Raw genomic sequence first — 21,128 nt, forward strand, 5'->3', positions numbered from 1 at the left:
CAAAAAAACTCAAGAGGCATTTCAACTAATTGCAATGTATACAACTTATTTGCATCTTGATTTAAATAATATGTAAGAAAGTGAAACAATTGGTATAAAAATGATTAAAATTGAAATATGGAACACTGGGTATTAGATGGAATTAAGTAATTAACATCAATTTTTAGCTAAGAAAATGTTATCTTTAAGACTTTCATGTATTTTATTTTAAGAGTTATATACTCAAATATTTGTGGATGAAATAATATGAAGTCTGGCTTTTGCTTCAAAAGAATATGGGGCTGAGTTGTGGGCAAATGTACAGATAAAGTAAGATTTGCCACAAGTTCATAACTGTTAAAGCTGGATAATGCATATGATACAGTTTATTATATTATTCTATGTATATAATTGAAATTTTTCATAACAATTTTTTAAATAATTTTATCTTGGAAACCTGAGATTTATTTTTTGTGCACAAAGCTAAAGAAAACTACTTTAAATAATGTGGAATGACATGACCTAGAGAAAAAAATGGAAAGTTCAAAAAATTTATTTTAAATTAGATACACAGCTAGTTTCAAGGATAGTAATGGCACCTGGATAAAGGAGAGAAACCTGCTTGTTTATACCCCAGGATGGAAATTAGGGTATTTGTTTATACCCAAACTGAACAAATCTGACACTGTGAGAAACCACAGACTTCCTTACCAGCATGGTTGGCAGAAACCCCTGCCTCAGCGGGGTGCGCGCATCCAGATTCTTGGATGTTCATCAAGACCAGATTGAGTCTTTAGGGCTTCACCCATCACCAAGCAGAAGGATGTTTCATTGCTTTCCCCACCACATATGTCACTGAAGATTAGGATTTCCTAGTTAAAATCTTACCCTGAGGTAGCTGTCGGGAGCACACCTCATTTACTTAAGGCCAACGAATGGATCAACCTCAGAACCATAACACGTTTCGCTTTCCAACAAAGGGATGCCAGTGTTCTGTGTCTTGTTGGTTCTCAGCATGCAATATCGCTTCAGAAGCCGGCACATCTCTTGAGCATATTTTTGCATAGTACTAAACCTCCTGACTTGCTTTGAGTTTTAAGTCTCTGCCGGGATGATACCATGTAATACAGCCCAGTGGGTGGCTGCTCTGGAAAGAGAGTTGTTCTCAGAACCCTGTAGAAGAGTACATCCCACAGGAAGAGGGGTTTAAATTACTTTTTGTCTCTTTCAGTGTCATTCTGCTGTTGTCAGGATATGCCAGGGATACTCAAGCCTGGGCCTGAATTAGAATCACTGCTTGTGGATCTGGTAAATAAATGTACTTATGAATGGGTCCACTTCTAGAGAATCTCATTATTGGTGTGAAGCAACCTCAGGCATCAGCACTTTTTTTTTTTTTTTTAAACAGTTTTCCAAATGGTTCAGATGTTTGGTAAAGGATGAGTATCCCTTATTAGAAGGCCTCAGCTAATAGCACCCTGCAAGTAGGGTTTCTGAATGCTTATCACATGCCTACTCATGAAGGTGCTTGGGGGACAAAGGAAGACAACAGAAACAGCCTTAAAAATACCAAATATTTCACCTGAACTAAACTTGATCTGTGTTTTCCACTTTTATGTCCTTTGGTTAGTTCAACAAGCAAAGGACTCCATGTTCTAGCTCCTCCATCCACTTTTGTCTGTTACTGCAACTCTAACATTCATGGATGCTGATGACTAGTATAAACAGCACAGAAATGGGAGTCAAGGAGCTAGGCTCTAGCCCTAGTTTGGTTATTATCTTGTTCAATAAACTGTCTGAACCAGAATGCACCCCCAGGCAACCTCTCTCAACCTGTGAGCATGGCCAGTCACCATGTAACCCATAGTGGTGGTGGTGGTGTTCATCTCAAGGAACCGTTGACAGGTACTTGACACCTCTGTACCTTGTTTTGATGTGTCCCTGCTTCTCATTTCAACCCATGTCCTTAAAGTTCATCTTAGTTGTTTTACCTAACCCCTATGGACCTTAGCTTAATTCAGTTCTTATCTTAGACTCTTTTTCTATAGACTCTGACTTTCAGATTTCCCCAGGCTCAGATCAATCTATCCTCACTCCTGCCACAGCTCAGTCTGTTAGAATACCTGTCCCCCATGTAGTCTTTGTCTTCATCCCTGCCCTGAGATTGGTCACCTAGGCTGCCATTCTTCCTACAATTCTGGGCTTCGCTGGAGAAAACCTCATATAGAAAGACAGTGGGCTTTGATGTTGGCCAACTTTTAAAATTAAAATTAAAATTTTATTTAAATTCAATTAATTAACATAGAGTGTATTATTAGTTTCAGAGGTAGATTTCAGGGATTCATCAGTTGCATATAACACCCAGTGCTCATTGCTTCACGTGCCCTCCTCAATGCCCACCCCCAGTTACCCCATGTCTCCACCCACTTCCCTCCAGCAGCCCCCAGTTTGTTTCCTACAGTTAAGAATCTCTTATGGTTTGTCTCCCTCTCTGATTTCATCTTATTTTATTTTTCCCTCCCTTCCCCTATAATCTTCTGTTTTGTTTCTTAAATTCCAGATACAAGTGAAATCATATGGTATTTGTCTTCCTCTGATTGACTTATTTCATTTAGCATAATATCCTCTAGTTCTATTCATGTCCTTCATTGCAAATGATAAGATTTCATTTTTGATGGCTGAGTAGTAATTGTATATATCTATATATCACATTTTCTTTACCCATTCTTCTGTTAATGGACACTGGGGCTCTTTCCATAGTCACTGTTGTGGACATTGCTGCTGTAAATATTGGGGTGCATGTGCCCTTTCAGATCATTATGTTTGTATCCTTTGTATAAATACCTAGTAGTGCAATTGCTGGATCATAGGGTAGCTCTATTTTTAGTTTTTTGAGGAAACTCCATACTGTTTACCAGAGTGGCTACACCAGCTTGCATTCCCATTTAACAGTGTAAGAGTTCCTTTTTCCCCACATCCTTACCAACATCTGTCGTTTCTTGACTTGTTAATTTTAACCATTCTGACTGGTGTGAGGTGGTATCTCATTGTGGTTTTGATCTATATTTCCCTGATGCCAAGCGATGTTGAACTTCTTTTCTTGTGTCTGTTGGCTATTTGTATGTCTTCTTTGGAGAAATGTCTGTTCATGTCTTCTGCCCATTTCTTGACTGGATTATTTGTTTTTTTGGAGTTGAGTTTGGTAAGTTCTTTATAGATCTTAGATACTAGCCCTTTATCTGATAAGACATTTAGGTGTTGGCCAAATTTTAATTTGAAACCCCACCCCACTGCTTACTAATTCTGTGACCTTTCTTCAACTCTGTGGGCCTCTATAAATTGTGTCTGATGATATTTATGCACTAGAAACTGCAGGGAATAAATCAGATGATGTCTGTAACATACCTATCACACAATAGGTAATACATACCCATTATTGTCTTTTACTCCAAATCCAAGCATCGTTGTCTGCTCTATGAAAATGGAGATGGGCCCTTTAAATATTTCCCCTTTGTGTGCTGGTACACAGTAAAGCTTTGTCAGTAGAGGACGCTAGAAGGACACTGCAAGAGAATGGAGTTTTCCTTCCTAGTTCTTTGTGCTTCCTTGGCAATAGCTTGGAGCAAATGCTACTTCCTCAGTGCCTGACTCGTGCAGCCTGTTCTGCGGGTAGGTTTCCTGCAGCATGCCCCCTTCCAGTTCCTGGCTTCTACAGCCTGCATGGCTCTCCTGGCGTCCAAAGTCCATGCACAGGCAACACCTCCAGTGCCTGACTCCTGCAGCATGGACAGATTCTTATGAGCCTGATTCCTGTGGCAAATGGCTTCTCCAGCACCCAGCTTCACCAGCACCCAGCTTCACCACATGCCTCATGGCCGGTGACTTACCCTGGCACCTCCAGTCAAGCATCTTCCTAAAAGAACACACTGGTGGGGTGCCTGGGTGGCTCAGTGGGTTAATCCTTTTCCTTTGGCTCAGGTCATGGTCTCAGGGTCCTGGGATCAAAACCCCAGTTGAGCTCTCTGCTCAGCAGGGAGTCTGCTTCCCCCCCTCTCTCTCTGCCTGCCTCTCTGCCTACTTGTGATCTCTCTCTCTCTGTGTCAAATAAAAAAAAATAAAAGAAGAAGAAAAAGAAGTCAGGATACTGGCTACTTTAAAAAAAAAAAAAAAGAAAAAGAAAAGGAAAAAAACCCACACTGGCAAGGCACCTCCTCATCAGAAGTTTTCCTGGCTTACCCTTTATGGGATTTTTCAGCAAGGGCTGACACACAGGACCTCCCCATCAACCGTTTCCCCTGGCACCTGAAGGGCAGATTCTTAGTGTAGTCCACCTGCCTGACAACTCAGTGACTTCTTCATCGTCCAGGACCCTCTCTGGATCTCAGCTGTGGGGTAGGGAAAGAGGGCATCTTTCTTGAGCACTCTGCATCAGCCTTGACTTAAGGGCTGTTCCTTCTATCTGCCATCGGATATGCCTTAGAGAGCTCTTTGCTTCTTACTAGCCAATCCCCTGTTACTAAAATCCCCTGTTATAGTCATAGTAGATTTTCCCTGTTCAGGTTATTGTGTGAGTTCTATCTCATGACTGATACAGGCAATCGGTTCATATTAGGTAAGCCCTGGACTGAAGAGATTGGCCTATATGATCTCATATTCCTCTTCCAGTTCTGAGACTTAAAAATAATTTATTCCATAACTGCTGTTACCTCTTGTGATAATAAAAAGCATCGTGCATACATTACGAATTGGCATCTGACATCTGATATGGACCCATATTAGCACATGGCCAGACTCAGGCCCTAGCAAGAGTTCTTTCCTGATCCACATCTCCTGTCTGAGGACCTTTGTCCTGCAGTAACATACTCTCCTGTCTTGTCTTCTGAAGTATTATTAGAAAAGAGATCCTATCAAGGAGTTTGTTCTTTTCTGGAATGTCCCTCAGTATGGTTTCATGGGAAGAGGTGGATTAGTTCAGAGACAAGATTGCTTATCGCTGGAAAGCAAAATGTTCTTAGGACCTCAGGAAAACTTAATGGAAAATTGTCTCCATTAGTGATTGCTTTGAAAAACAGAACAAGAATGAATAAAGTTTGGATACAAAGGTCGAAGTGTTAATTGTACTACTAAGCCAGTAGTCACTTTAATTTCCTGCCAATGGGATATTGTTGAGAAATTTGACTTAAAATTAAAGGCAGCCCCTTTCACAATGAGTCAATGGTAATTGGTGCCTTTGAAAAGACTGAACAGGACTTATGACTTGAGGTTTCTTTCTTAATTTGCATTTTTAATTAGATGGGATCTCAAAGGGTTTCTGTGCCTTTTCTCTTTTTGCCTTTTGCATTGCCTTTTTTGGATTGTTGCTCTGCAATTAGAGTTTGTAACAAATGAGTCGCTGCCATATAAATGTCAACTCTGTGGTAAAATATTGTTACTGGAGGACTTAGCAGGGTTCTGACCATTACTTTTTAAATGAAAGCACTTTTCAGAAGGTTAGCACATTCCTTCGATGAGAGAGACATCAGTGGGGCTGGAAGAAGGGATGTCTGGAATGAACTCTGGTTCAAGTTCTTCCTATGAACTGTTTTCTCCATGTATATTTGAGTAATTTCTGAAACACAGCATGCACTCCCACTTCAGAGAACATTTCCTTCTTGTTTAAGAGCCTGTGTAGAATCAAGAGGACGAAGTTAACAATCCAGAAGAAGGGAGGTGGACTCAGTAATTCTTCCAAAAGCCTTCTGGCCAAATGGTGTGCATCTGGCCAAATCTTGCTTTATAAAAGGACTGTAGGAAAATAACCACGGGGCCAACATCGAACTAGCCACAAACCAGTAGACTGTATTGGATCATTGCTAAATCCTTTTGTCCAAACTCCCAACTTCATTCATTCGTGCACATTAGCAGAGCCCATGCTTTCTGTCCGGCGCTGGCAGACAGGATAAAGAGGCCCAGCTATCAGAAGTCTAGGAAAGGCACAGCCAGACCTCTAAGAGGATATGAAATGTACAAGGGACACAGGCAAAGCAAGGCAAATATCTTCCATTCCAGGCACAGATCATCTAAGCTATTTTTAAGGCTTCTATTCTAAAGAAAAGGATTCTGTAAACTCCCATGACAACCTATCTAGCACACTGCCAGGAACCCCTTCCTCATCTCTAGATGAAGGACCTCATTCTAGGGGTAAGCCATTATTCTCTGGTTCTGCTCTCGGCTCGGAGAGAAAGCAGCTGCACCCCATCCTGCTTAGGTGAGCCTTTTATAGACTTCAAGACGGTGTCTGCCTTCTGTCTCCTTGTGACAGGAAAGAAACCGGGGCTGCCAAAGAAGATAACAATAATAATTTTCACTTGGAGATGGAATTATTATTGCTATGGTTACTAGTAAAATTTTTTCCAAGGGAAAAAAGGCATTTATTCGGCACTCTGCCTCTGGGAAGAACAAAGAGCTAATAAATTCCGGTTTGTCTGCTTTGTTGATTTTACTCAGAAACATCAAACGGGAACTGCCCAAAATGTGTCCTGCTGCCATTTGGACTCTGGTGGAGAACTTGATGAAAACCAGTCCTTCCCTCAACTTCTGAGCAAAAGTTCAATGCTGAAACCAAATAGACTCTCCCAGTTTATTAAATCAGGGTAATTTCAAGAGGGACTTTGAAGGAAGAAACAAGTAGAGTGTGACTTAGAAGTCACAATTGTCATTAATAGAAAAGGGTTGGAACAACTTTCTTTTTTTCCTTCTTTTTTTTATTATTTTTTAACTGAAGAAACCCCCGGAGAAGTTACAAAATGGTCAGGACAGCCTATGTGCATTTAACTGCCTGGGTCTCCTCATGCTTTGAAAAACACCAGTCGTAACTCACTGTCTTCCCTAAATCTATCCCCTGGTGGCCAGCCAAGGGTCCATGGTTCTCCCATTTGTCATTTCTCTAGGTTGAGGCAGGAAAGTTCAAAATTTAAGTAAAATCGTCTTCAGGGACAAATAAAACATGTAGCCATTATCAGTACTTGACTCAGGCTCCACTTGACTTGTTAGGTTAGTTCTAGGCAAGGGCAGGGTTCTCAGAGAATGGATTAGGACAAACTGTGAGCTATCTGGGCTGAGGGGTTGGGGAAGAGGAAGGCTGAGTTAATTCCCTGGGGACACTGGCCTCAGGATGGGAAGTTTCCTGGGGGCAGGGATGGGGGGGACAAGGGTGTGGGGGGAGCAGGGAGGACCACTGGAAAAAACAACTTCCCAATCTTCATGGTATTCTATATACAGAGACAGCACCTGTTTAAAAAAAAAAATACTTTTTTTTTTTAATAAACCTCATTAAATTCAATAAGCATACATATTGGGGCACCTGGTTGGCTCAATAGGTTAAGTGTCCGACTCTTGGTTTCAGCTCAGGTCATGATCACAGGGTCATGAGATCAAGTCCCGAGTCAGCCTCTGTGCTATAGCAAATATTTTTTGTGAATAGTAAAATATATTCTTACACATTTAATCATGAATTTGAAAAATGACTTGTGGCCTGAACAATTACAAGTTAATATGGAAAAAGTAAAAGTTAATATGGAATACATTAATAAAGAATTAGAAATAGAGTCTAGTTGTGGAGAAGTTGTGGAGAATTGTTACCATATTAAAGATACGTATTTATTTAGCTTTTATTTTATCACTTTTCAAATCTTCCCTGAAGTATGATATAAAAATAGAGAAGTATATGTAAGACATAGCTAGACATTTTATAAACTAAACACATCATGTTACCAACACCCAGATAGACAAACAGGATATTCCTAACACTTGAGAAAACTCCTCTGTTTCCTCTTCCTCACTGCAACTGTGACAACTCTCCTGGCTTCCAATAGAAGTGATGTTGTTGTTGTTGTTGTTTAAATATTTTATTTATTTACTTGACAGACAGAGATCACAAGTAGGCAGAGAGGCAGGCAGAGAGAGAGAGGAGGAAGCAGGCTCCCTGGGATAGGACCCTGGGATCATGACCTGAGCCAAAGGCAGAGGCTTAAACCACTGAGCCACCCAGGCACCCCAGAAGTGATGTTTTTATTATATGTTATATAACTGGCATAATACTGTATATATTCTTTCTTTGGGTGGGGGTCTGGCCTTTCTTTTTCTCAATATATTTGTGAGATGCATCAATATTCTATATATGTTTATGAATCACTTGTTTTCAATGCTTATTAACATTTTTTGCATGAACAAACAATGTATTTATCATTCTATTATTAATGGACAGTAAGGTAGAGTCCAGATTGGAGTACTGAAAATACTGCTTTGAACATTCCATTATATGACATTCGATAAGCAAATGTACTGATTTCTGTTAGTATGTACTCAGGAGTAGAATTCTCTGGTCATGGGGAGTGTGTATGTTCAGCTTTTCAATTTCCATTAAAAAAAAAAAAAATCCTAGTAGGATTTTGAGTGCAACTTCATTAAATCTATGGGTTAATTTGGGAAATTTAACATGTACTGCATTCTCCAATCTAGGAATGTAGTTCACTCCTCCATTTAATTCAGTTCTCTTAGTAATATTTAGTAGTTTTCAGTGCAGTGGTCTTATATATCTTTCACTAGATTTTTTGTAAGTATTTGATATGTTTTAATTTATTTTATAATTTTTATTGCAGACATACAATTAATTCTTTTATATTGACCTTGTATCTACAACTTAGCTGAATTTATTTATAATTCTAATAATGTGGTGGATATTTTTTATTTTCTAGATAAACAACCATGTCATCTATGAAAAATAAGAGTTTTCTTTCTTTCAATATGCATATTTTTTTTTTTTGAGAGAGAGTGCATGCATGGAGAGGCAGAGGGAAAAGGAGAGAGAGAATTTTAAGCAGGCTCCACACCCACTGTGGAGCCCAACCTGGGGCTCAATCTCACAACCCTGAAATCATACAATCTCACAACCCTGAAATCATAACCTAGGCCGAAATCAAGAGTTGGATGCTTAACCGACTAAGCCACCCAAGTGCCCCCAAATTTATGCTTTTTATTTCTTTCTCTGGATTTATTACTATGGCTACAAACTCTATCAGAATTTTGAATAAAACTTAGGCTAGCAGGAATTTTTGTTTTATTTCCAAACTCAAGAATTAAGTTTTCAATATTGTATTATTAGCATGATATTTTGATATTTGCTACAAGTTTTTTGTAGATTATATTTATCACATTAAGGAAGTTCCATTCTATTCTTACTTTAGTATGAGTTTTTCAGGAATAGTATTAGATTTTGCCAAATGATTTCTCTGCATCTATCAAGATGATGTTTTCTCCCATAATATGGTAATATTTTCTCTCTTTTTCCATTAATGTCAATTGCACTTATTAGTTTTCTAATGTTAAATTACCCTTCCATATTAAAATAATCCCGTTTGGTTATGTTAATCCCCTTTTTATATTTCACTATATTCTATCTGCTAATATTTTCTAAAAGAATTTTGAGTATATATTTATGAGAGATTGGGTTATAGATTTTCTTCCTTGAAATGCCACTGTCAAATTTTAGAATCAGGTTATGCTGATCTCTAAAAAGATTAGGAAGTGTTCCCTCATTCTCTTTCCTGGATGTATTTGTGCAAGAGTGTTATTATTTCTTTCTTAAATGTTTGGAGAAATACTTTCCTAGTCTGAAGAATCAGGCATTAACATGTTGGGTGCTTTTTATTATTGTTGTTGTTGTTGTTTTCCATGTCAGGTTGTTTTTTATTTATACCAGGCTTCCATTTGATGTAGGAGTAGTGGATGCTTTTTGGAGTGTTTCTTCAATTTTCAATGAGCCTCTTTTCTTTTGGGCTAGTGAAAGTTCTACTCCCAGGAAACTGAGAGAATCAATTTCACTTTGGAGAACATAAAGTCAGGTGTAGGGAGTAGACATCATGTCTTCTACTGTGTAGCCCAAAGCAGCAGAGGGGAGTGGCCTGCAGAAAGACAGAGGAAGCAAGCACACAGGAAAGAATAAGAACAAGGGGTAGAGAGTAATTTCAGATGGCTTTCCGATTCTTGGGTTCAGCTTGTTCCTGAGGCTCTGAGGTCCCGAGTTGTGTGAGACCTAACTATATACCTCATAGTAGATTCCCCTTTCCTGCATAAGCTAGCTCTGGTGAGTGTTGTCAGCTGTCACCTAAAGAACATAGAAAATATAGTGGCAGATACCTGAATCAGTCAGTTAGGAGAAAGCATTATTGGCACATTCTCATCACAAAGGTAGTCAATCAGTTAGGGTTAGATATTGCTACATACAATAGACCAGCAAAATAACCTTAGCCAAAATAAGATAGAACCTATTTCTGTTTTGGATAAAACAAGTTTAGAGTTGGAAATTTAGGGCTGATATGACAGTTCTTCAGTTATCAGGAAACCAGAATCCTTCATCTTTCTTCTTTGATACATCTGGCTCAAAATTCCTCCCTCGAGATTGCCTCATAGTTCAGTTTGGCTGCAGAAGCTCCAGCCTTCAGGTTCAAGTTTCAGGTCTAAAAATGGAGGAAAGTTAGAAGGGCAGAAAGGAGCTCCCAGCTCTCTCTCTCTTTTAGAGTGCTTCCACAGAAGTTCCCCCTGAGCAGTTTCATTTCCACTTCAATTGCCAGAATTTAGTCAACTAGCCACTCCTTGTTCATAGAGGGTACTGAAAATGTCTTTTACCTGGCACATTGCTAGTCCCAGAGATATAGGGGTTTCCTTATAAAGAAGAATGCGAAAATGAAGAATGGGTATAGAACCAAAGTCCCTATAAGTCACGTGGTGCATTTACCATATCCACAAGGATATATCTAAAAGCATACGAATCTGCTCAAGTCAGCTGAACTGATGGTCTATCAAAATTCCCCACAACAAAAATTAAAAAAAAAAAAAAATAAAAAAAAAATAAAATAAAATACAGTTACTGTCTTAGAAATAATGCAATAAAGGTAGTGTTACATAAATAAAAGAAAAAAAAAAAAAAAAAAAAAAAAATTCCCCACAACAAGTGCCATTAAGCAGGGAGAGGCAAGAGACCACCAATCAGATCCATGGCGACCATCCCTTAGGAAGGGGATGAGGGAAGCCACAGGCACGAGGTGATAAAAATTTCCTCCCTTGTTCATAACCCAGCTGTTATTTTAAGGGACTTAACTTTCCCATCAGCGTCATAAATTTCCTTCAAGATATCCAATATCTCTCCTGCTTCCTCCTGTAGAGATGGTGCATATTGTGTCTCCCAGGAAGCATGCAAAATGGGTTAGTTGGCAAACATCTGAAATAAGTTCTCCGGAGGGTCTTTTCATCTTAGACAGACACAGTGTCTCTATGAGCAATCTGTAGACAAAATGCATCCTTTTACAATTGAGCAAGAAGACCAGGTATCTGGAAGGGTCTCTCCAGAGCCCCCATGCGTGCTAACCAGAAGCACAAAGGTGAAAAGAGCACAGGGAACTGGAAGAAGATGAGGAAAGAGTTGAGAAAGAGGGTCACACTCTCGAAAGTGAGTGCCATATTTTTTTAATGTCAGATCCTTTCCTGCAAACTGCCGGCAATAAAAAGAAGATACCAGCTCACCTTGGGACGTGCAGATACTTCTGAATTTATGAGAAAGGACATCTGTGGAGCATGAACAAAATACATTAAAGGCAGGCAACAAGATTTGCTTTTGGAAGTTCTCTGGACTGGGAATTGAAATTTTACCTGGCTCACAGTGGGGGCTTTCTGTACATTGTTCAGCCTCTCGAACACCCTCGCCCCAACTCCACTACTGCTGTTTGTTCATGGTGTGAAACCACTCAGGTCTGGGGAGAAATAAACTATTTCCTCACTCACACAATTCACCCTTTAATTACTGGGATGCTTTCTGGTGTGGTACTATGGGCTGTAGAATGGATCCACAGCATTTCTTGTTACCAGATTTATGTTGGGATGCGTTTTCCCTTGTATCACAACCCGTGGCCTGTCATGGGTTTCAGCAGGTTATGGTGTTTAAACATTATTTGTGAAGTATGCATAATCTTAGTTACATTTCAAGAAAACCTCAGGACTTCTCAGAAGCAGACATGAATTTTGGAAAAGAGAAGTAATTACAATTTTATCTTCTAGCAAAGTGTCAAGACTCAAAACAATGGATAAAAGGATGGGCTCTGGGGTCAGAGCACGTGGACTCAAATCCTAACTCAACCACTTAGCTGCTATGAGCCTGTGGACACGTATTTGGCTTCTCTGGCTCTCTGTTAATATGTAGTATTATTAATGCAAATGTTCAAAGCAGAACTCCTAAAACAATGTTGAACCTCTAGAAATATCAGCCATTATTATGAGTTATCAGGACATCACTTGCTACTCAACAAGATTACTGTCCAAATGGACTGGGAAAAGAACTCTCCTGTGCCTGTTCAGTATTAGCTTTCTCAATGCTCTCTCTGATTTCAGGAATGCTAATACTGAGCAGACAAGGGAGACCTCTTTTTCCAACCCATTTGGACAACAATACAGACTTAATCCACATATTCTTTAGTTACGTTTAAGAATTCTTAGGTAAAACTCCCTGTTTTTGGTGAGTACTCACACTACTGTCACTCCTTTTCTTATTTGAGAATATGTAAAGCTAAATCTTTATTTAAAAGATACTAAATATTTATTTAAAAGAAATCTTTATTTAAAAGATACTTTATTTAGGGACTGAATATGTCTCAAGGGTCATAGTTTGAAGTTTAATTCCCAGGGTGATGGAGCTAGGAGGTGGGGTCTTGGGGAAGTCATGAGATCATGAGGGTGGTGCCTTATGAATGGAATCAATGTCCTTATAAAAGAGGTCTCAGGGGGCACCTGGGTGGCTCAGTGAGTTAAGCCACTGCCTTCGGCTCAGGTCATGATCCCAGGGTCCTGGGATCGAGTCCCTCATCAAGCTCTCTGCTCAGTGGGGAGCCTGCTTCTCCCCCCCATCTCTCTGCCTGTCTCTCTGCCTACTTGTGATCTCTGTCAAATAGATAAAAATCTTAAAAAAAAAAAAAAAAAAAGAGGCCTCAGATACCTCTCTTGTCCCTGCCATGGGAGGTCACAGTGAGAAGAAGCCATCTTTACACCAGGAAGCAGGCTTGCGGTAGACACTGAATCTGTCAGCACCTTGATCTTGGATTTTCCAGCCTCCAGAACTGTGAGAAGTAAGTGTCGACTATTTCAGCCTCCCAATATATGGTATCTTTTTATAGAAGCCTGAACAGGCTAAGACAAACAATTACCTTTAAGAGCCCAACAGATTTTCTCAACCTCCTTTGTCTTTGGCACCCTTGGCTGTGGCAGTGGCCACAAGGGCCTCATGCCCTACCAGCTGAAGCAGCTTCTCATACTTGTTCATGCTCGGAGCGCTCTGTGCTGCTCCCTTTCACCTTCTGCCTCTGGGCTTCTTTGTTGTTCCCAAAGCATAAACCACCAAGAAGCACAGGGGAGTTCACTTCCCAATAAGATGAACACATGTCTAATGGGAGAAGAGAGCCAGCAGATGGATTCTTCTCCTTTCCTCGACGGGGTGGAGTACCTAAGAAGCCATTCTTCGTCTTATGGCTCAAGAGATGGTCCTGAGAGACCCGGCAGTCATTTGTACTTGACACCAAGAGCAAGATGGCTTGGAAACACACCCTTGAATTTCTTCCTCTTTCTTCTCAGTTTCTTCCCCATTTTTCCTCACTTCCACTTCCCTGGGATAGGACTCCTAATAAAGTGCTAGACCTTGGGCTTTTGCCTCATGCTCTGCTTTCTGGGGAACCCAGGCTATAACAAAATCTATCGTTTTTAGTTATAAGCAAGATCAGTTCCTTTTAAAACTATGCTAATTTATTTTGCATATTTGCATATTAAAAGCTCCTATCTTCTGTAATGCATTGACTCTTTTGAGTGGTTTGAATCTTGATTCCAATAGGTTTCTTCATTGGAAGTTCCAGAGAGTCCTTAAAAATATTTATTTGCAGAAGATGAAGAAATCTTAGATATAAAGCCACTTCCTTGAGATAACACAGACTAAGGCTCTGAGAGCAGTCATCTCCAGTCTTGGCCAAGAGCTATCATCCCTAACCCCATCCCAAATTCCTAACATACTTTCAAGGTTAGTTGTCATGGAGACCTCATCCCTGTGCTCTGCCAAGCATCTACAAATTTCAGATCTACTTCTGCAAATGGCATTAAGTATTCCTACTTTCTTTAATGCCCTTGTGTTAATAGGCTAAACTACATTTCTTGAATCTCTCTACAATAGCATTGTTCCACCCTCACTCCTTGCAACTAATTCCAGGACCCCCCCCCCCCATATCACTGCCTTCATTATTTACACACTTATTTATACATACTGAGTGTGACATGTAATGTGATATGATATGAGTTTGACTAAGGTGTAGTGGGGCTCCCTAAAGAAGGCTGAGCTCAATATTATTCACCAGAAAGCTATTTATTATTGAATTATGTTTATGACTGTATGGCTTATGACAAAATAATACCTACTAAAAGACCCAGCGTGTTTTAATAGCTCTTTACTTTCTCCTCTTTCTTCCCTGCTGACTTAAGCCCTTTCCCCAACTTTTGCTTGTATAGAGTGGTTAATTCTTGAGAAAGAGAATATCCCTATTTCTATTGTCTCTGGATTGTTCTGCCTTTCCTTTAGTGCTGGGAGAAGGTTTATGATGATGTGGGAGACTAGTTTGAAGTGTTCACTTACCACTTTCCTTGGTAAATAGATTTACCACCTTTCTCCCTCCATGACTCTGATAGCTATAAAGTATTATTCTTTACTCACCACCCAGGATGCAAAAATGCAAGGGAAAAGCTGGGAAAAGTTCAAGTTTGGCTTTTGTTCTCTTAAATAGACCTTTTGTTATGGACAGAATGTTTTTGTCCTCAAACAGTGAAATCCTAACTCCCAATATGCTGGTATTAGGAGGTGGGGGTCATCAAGAAGTGATTAGATGATGGGGCAGAACACTCATGAAGGGGATTAGTCCCTGATAAAGAGACCCCAGAGGACACCCCCCCCCCACAGCCCCTTCTGCCCTGTGATGACAGTCTATGAACAAGGAGGTAGGCTGTCATGCGAAGCGTGATCTGCCAGGACTTTAATCTTAGAATTTCTAGCTTCCAGACCATGGGAAATAAATTGTTGTTTATCAGCCACCCAGACTATGGTAGTTTGCTATAGAAGCCTGAACAAATGAAGACATCCTTTTCAAACTCATTATTGGGTAGGGGCAGGAGATCTGGAATATTTTGAGTTCCAGAAAACTGGTTTTTGAGTAATAAAAATATTCTTAAGGATATAGGAAATAAAAATTATGTCCTATAAATGGACTTGGAAGACATTCTAGACCTCATTTTTCTTCATATGGGAGATCTAATTCCCCTGGGAAGATAGAGGAGAGCCAGAGAGGAGAAGGCTAGAATTGGACATTGCTATGCATCCCTAAGAAGGGTCTCAGCATCTCATTCTTCCCTACTCTCACTCCTCAAGATGTGAAGTTACACTCCCAACTTCTTCTGCCATAACAGCAGAAGAAGGGGTAGCATGTCTTCTCTAAGATGAGACTCTTCCATCACCCTATCAATTTTCCTGTGACCCCACAGTACTTCTGGAGAATAATCAATGCTGTCTTAAGATGCTTCTTGAGAGGGTTTCTGAGGTACCTGAGAGAGTCAGCAGACTTGAAGAAAACCTCATGGTTGGGTTCTGAGGAGGCTGTGGTTTGCCTTCCATGGAAATGACAAGATCAAATATCACCATGGATGCCAAGGGAGATTATGGATGCTGTGGACTAGGTGAGTGGCCTGAAGAATCATAGCCAATACATGTTTTAGCTGGGATTATTAAAAAGGAGTGTGCTTCAAAGGTTCATGATGGGTTGAAGAGTAAGTGTCCAAGGTTGTCATTCTGTCTGAACATTGAAACTTTAGCAGATTTACCTTGGAGTTGGAGGGTAAGCCCTCTTAATTCCTTGGAGACCCCTCACCATCTGGTATATGACCCCCACCCTCCATTTACAGCCAGCACCATTACAGCAATAGGTGGAGAAGTCACTGGCCTCAAGGCATTTAGAATCCCCTGTTCAGCTGTTCACCTTCCCTTGCCAGAAGACATTGTGCTGTCTCTCCATGGTGCCTTTCTTCAGCTTATTCTTCTGTAAAAGGAGAGAATAATATTTGCATCCTATTTATAGAAAGATGGAAATAAATTAGGTGAACATATGGGCTCTAATGGACTCTGAGTTCTTTGGGAAAAGTTGCTGACCAAGGACAATGCACTTTTTTTTTTTTTTTAACTGACCATTCTACATAGTCAGTTATTCAACGCCACTGTGTCCTTTCTTTCTTTTTTTTCCTACAAGATGTCATGTCATGTCTTTGCAAGACTTCCAGTGAACAGGAGAGCTCATCAATTTCAACCTAAAGCTATTAAAATGTTACTTTGTTAGCAATAATTAAGGTGTGCAGCCAGAGCTCCCTATAGATCACACTTGGAGTCAGGGTCATATTTTTCTCCTATTGCACCTCAGGTGTCTTAAATTGTCAGGTAGTCAAGGGAGGGAGGGATAAGCTGGGAGCGGGGCAGGGAAGGAGAAAGGGAGGAAGATGTTTGCCTTACAAATAAAGGTGGAAACAACAAATGAAATCTTATTCTATGAGCCAAACTTCTCATAAGTTTTTAAAAATATTTCCTGAGATTTAAGCTGTTGAAATGTTTCCAAGGAAACTTTGAACAAAAACATTTTCTAATTAGATTTTTTCAGTCATCAAAGGCTCTCACTAAAATTTCTCTTTGACTTTGTCTGACAAAATACCTGACAGGCTATGAATTCTATAGCATGACACCAAGACAAATCATGTCCTCTACACCATCTTTTCTTTGAAAACTCGACTTGTTTGCTCTTTTCTTTCTGTGCTCTTGGCCAACCTGCCCTGCCCCACCCCATCTTCTGACATTCCAGCAAAATCACAGCTGCTTGAAAGTTAGTCAAAATGATTTTCCTATAAAAAAAAAGTTAGCTTGTACAAAATTTGAAGGACACAGAGTATGGAAGGGAAAGCTAATGGAAATTTGGAACTCAAGCCATGGGGAAGTATTAGAAGCACAAGAGACTGGAAATTTGAAACCTGATAAATAGAGCTAGATAGTATGGGTGAAAATATGTTCTTATGGTTCTGTTACTTATTCTCCCTGGGTGAATAAAGACCATAGAGTATTTAACAAACTGTGCATTGGAGAGATTTTTTATTATGAAAGATATTTGGAGCCTGATTTTTGAACCAATGGTCTAGAAGTTTGATGCAGTGGAAATAGCTTCAAATTGGAGATGAGAGACCTGGGTTTTATTCAGTATTTGTCTTTGACCTCAATATCTAGAAACTTCTTTCCCTTTATCTGTCAAATGGAGACACCTCCCACCTCAGAGAGTTGCTCTAAGAATGAAATGAGATAACATGTGAAAGAGCATTATAGACCTTAAAGTGCTACAGCAACATGACTTTTGCTAAGTTCTTAAGTAGATTGAATTCTTGAGCCCAGTTCTTCACCCTTCCTTGGATCCATGACTTTGGTCATGTATCTCGCTTTGCCAGTGGAATGTGAATAGACTCTATATCAGTGGCCACTTCCACACCTAAGCCCTAAGAGATGCCACACATTTCTGCTCCCCTCCTTGTGCCTCTGCCATTGTCCTAGCGAGCTGATTGGCCCAAGCACGATGAGAGATCTAACCTGCAAATGAGAGCAATGGTTCTTGACTTTAGCATCAAGATCACGTGAAAAGTTCATTAAAGCACAGATTGTTGGGACCTCCTCCTAGAAATTCTGATTGGGTAGATCTGGGGTATGGGGTCCAATAATTTGCATTTTTAATAAATTCTCAAGTGATGCTGTTGTTGCTGACTCCGTTATTCCCAGAAGTATCTTCCTTCCTTCCTTCTTTACATCCTGACTTTCTTCTTTCCCTCCTTTCTTTTCTCCTCCCTTTCCACCCCCTTCCAGGCTGCACCTCGTCCCTGTATCACAGGTCATATTATGTTCTGAAACAAACCAAGAAGAGCAGTATCATCCCATCCATGGCTGGGGCAGCTGAACTTAAAATTCACTCTCCAACCTGTTTCTGAAGAACAGAACTAGTGTGCCCATCCTGTATCTGCCAACTTGCAGATAGCCTGAGCAGGTGTGAACAAAATAAATGTTTACTGCCACATACCACTGAGATTTCATGGGTGTTACACAGCAATAGCTGACCAATGTAAGTAATTGCTCAGATTATAAATTAAAAAGTATATGATTGTCTTCTCAGTAGAATAGATTCTCAAACAGAGGTTAAGTGGTGGCTCCTGAATTATGAGGAGCCTTCAGGACCGACTTTAAAATGCCATGTATTGGAGATGTTTCCCAGGGAACAATCCTTCACCCCAACGTTTCTCATGTTTTCCCCCACTCCATTCTGCTCCTGATGCTATTTCTCTGCTCTCTTTAAATGTCCCTGGAAACTCATGACATGTGCTTCAGAAACAGGTTTGAAGGTGAACTCTGAATGCAGCCATGACAGCCACCAATGGAAAGAACTTATCCTGTTGGTCTATTTTAGAACACACTGTGACCCACAATACAAAAATGATGTACACATCAGGAGGGAACGAGGAAGGAGGAACTTGCTGGGTTCCCTAGAGTCTGATGAACTCTCTCTGATCGATGACCCATGGATGCAATTTTTACAGACCTCCCTGATTTCTGCTTGAGGGACAGGAGAGCCAATGGGACGGCACCTGCTACTCTAAGCTCTATCCTGCTTTGGGGGAACTGTTGGCTCAGCGTGCACAGGTAGCAGAGAACATCCCCTTCCAAATTATCAGCTCCTCAGGGGAGCGAGATCTTTGTTTTGTTTACCGACACAACTCAAAGCCCTACGTAAATGCCTGGTACACACTAGGCATTCAACAAATATTTGTTGAATTGAAAATGAATTAAATTGCCCTGAGGCTGTGCGATGGACAATTTCCCGGAGCAGCTGGTTGCTGGGCAGATGGACCATCTCTGCCGTCCTCACCCAAGCCGGTCACACTAGCTCTACCTTCCCAATCCCTACCCCCTCCCCCTGCAGTAGGGCAATGCCTGATCACAAGAGCCATATATCCCACTTACTATACCCAGCTTCTTTTTCTCTTAAATCCTTTTGATTAACTCGATCATTTCCCACAGAGCTTCATTTCTTTGAAGTCCGTACCCCTCCATTGTTCCTTACCATAAAACCAATACCACTTGGCAGTTCTGGAGGGTTGTTTTTTTTTTTTTGTTTTTTTTTACTGTTTATACAGTCCTCTGTGTGCTCTTCACAATAACATCGAATGGAGATGGTGTCGGAATTTTACACCTTTGGAAACAGTATTTTCTAAGACATGACGCTTGCGTTCCCTGAGAGGGTCCTTCTCTCTACGGCTCCACAATGCCTGGAAGGTGTTTGGTACCTTTCTGGGCCAGTGTGAGATGCAGGCAGCGAGTCTGATAAAGCCTATCTAGGTGTCTTGGCCTGTGATGCAGAATGCTAACTACTGTGGTACATCAGGATAACAAGGAATTCTCACGCTTCTAGAAGATTCTGCAGCCTGCAAAGCATCTTCGAGCACACAGTCCCCTTTGCTAGTGAAGGGCTCTCCCTGGTTCAGGTGATGGCTTTCTTGGCAGATTCTCTGCAGTTCTGGAAGGAAAAAAAAAAAAAAAGCACCCACAGCATCACAGTGATAAATAAAGTTCTGTAGGTACAGCCGTGTTCCCCAGACGGACCTGAGCTGTGGTCTTAAAGGAGCAAAGATGAAACTCTGGGTTCCAAACTGCGGTCTGGAGGTGGGATCATCGAAAACGGAGCCAGAGTAAGGAGCAAGAGGCAGCAGGAGTGGGGACATCTCCTCACCACGGAGGCAAATGCTGACGGGAGCGTGCACAGTAAAATATTTTACTACGAAGCAGAATTACTCCAAAGACTGATGGGCCCGCTCGCGAGACCCACTCACATTTATGAAGGTCATAAGTTACAGACGCCCGGCCTGCTCACGGGAGCGCAGCCGCCACCTTTTATGGGTGAAACTTCCTGCAGTATATTAAACTCTCCAGAAAACAGACAAGGGGTTTATGGCAAACGATAACTTTAATGCCCAGAAACCATTCGGTGATTTTGGGAGGATTATTAGTAACAAGGGCAAGATGCTGAGTTGTTTCCAGGCACCTGGCCCTGGCTCTCCTGCCTGCTCTCGCCAAGCCTCCTCTCCCTGCACCCCGGCCAGAAACATGGACCCCGAGTCCCACCTGCCCTGAGTGGCGGAGTGAGGAGAGCGGACTCTTATGGGCTGAAATTAATTCTGTCCCAAAGGGGAAAACTGCCCGATGGGGATCTTTAGGTTGCGGTGAAGACTGTCCTTGGAAACCCGTCAAGGAGAGGGGCCAGGAGACATTTAACATCACTGCAACTCACTCCAGGTAATAAGGGGGTACTGGTAAGAAGTTACCCCTTCACTTGGAGGAAGTCGTAAAAAGGACCAGACTAGCTTCATCCCGACTGCCGTGCTCCACATGATTTGGAGGACGCTGAGATGGTCCTTCTCACCAAAGTCTGATGGTGCCAACTTGGTTTATTCCCCGTCCGGCTCACAAAGCTTTGGAGCCATGAGCCGATGGGCACCATCAGCCGGCAGAGGGGTTGCTGGAAGCTGGGCCAGCAGATCTGAGCAAGGAGGAGTCCACAAAAGTGTCCAGTGCAGCCGCTCAGAGGGGCAGCTCTACCCTGCGCGTGGCACCCCTTCCCGGGTCGGGGTGGGCTGGAGCTGGAGCACTGGACTAGGAGTCAGGTGTTGTGGGTTTGAAATCACACCCTGGGACTACAGATATGTCACTGCAGCTCTCTCGATCTCTGTTCTATTGTTTGTAAGAGATGGACAGGATGCTTCCTGGAGTCCTTTGTCTTCATCGTCTCTGACTGGGGGTTCTTGCCTGGGCTGGGGCTGAACACGCATTGGCTGCTCTCAAATGGTTTTTAGTTCTTCAAATGATATTTAGACGCTCAGATCATCAGATCATCATAGGGACTGAACGTCAAATTTTTGCATCACAGGAGAGGGAAGGGACAGAAAGGGGAAATGCAGAAAGTGTCTTGTAGTGA

Source organism: Mustela putorius, unplaced genomic scaffold (genome assembly GCF_011764305.1).
Source record: "Mustela putorius furo isolate JIRA1106 unplaced genomic scaffold, ASM1176430v1.1 tig00000508_pilon_pilon_pilon, whole genome shotgun sequence".
Taxonomy (NCBI): Eukaryota; Metazoa; Chordata; class Mammalia; order Carnivora; family Mustelidae; genus Mustela; species Mustela putorius.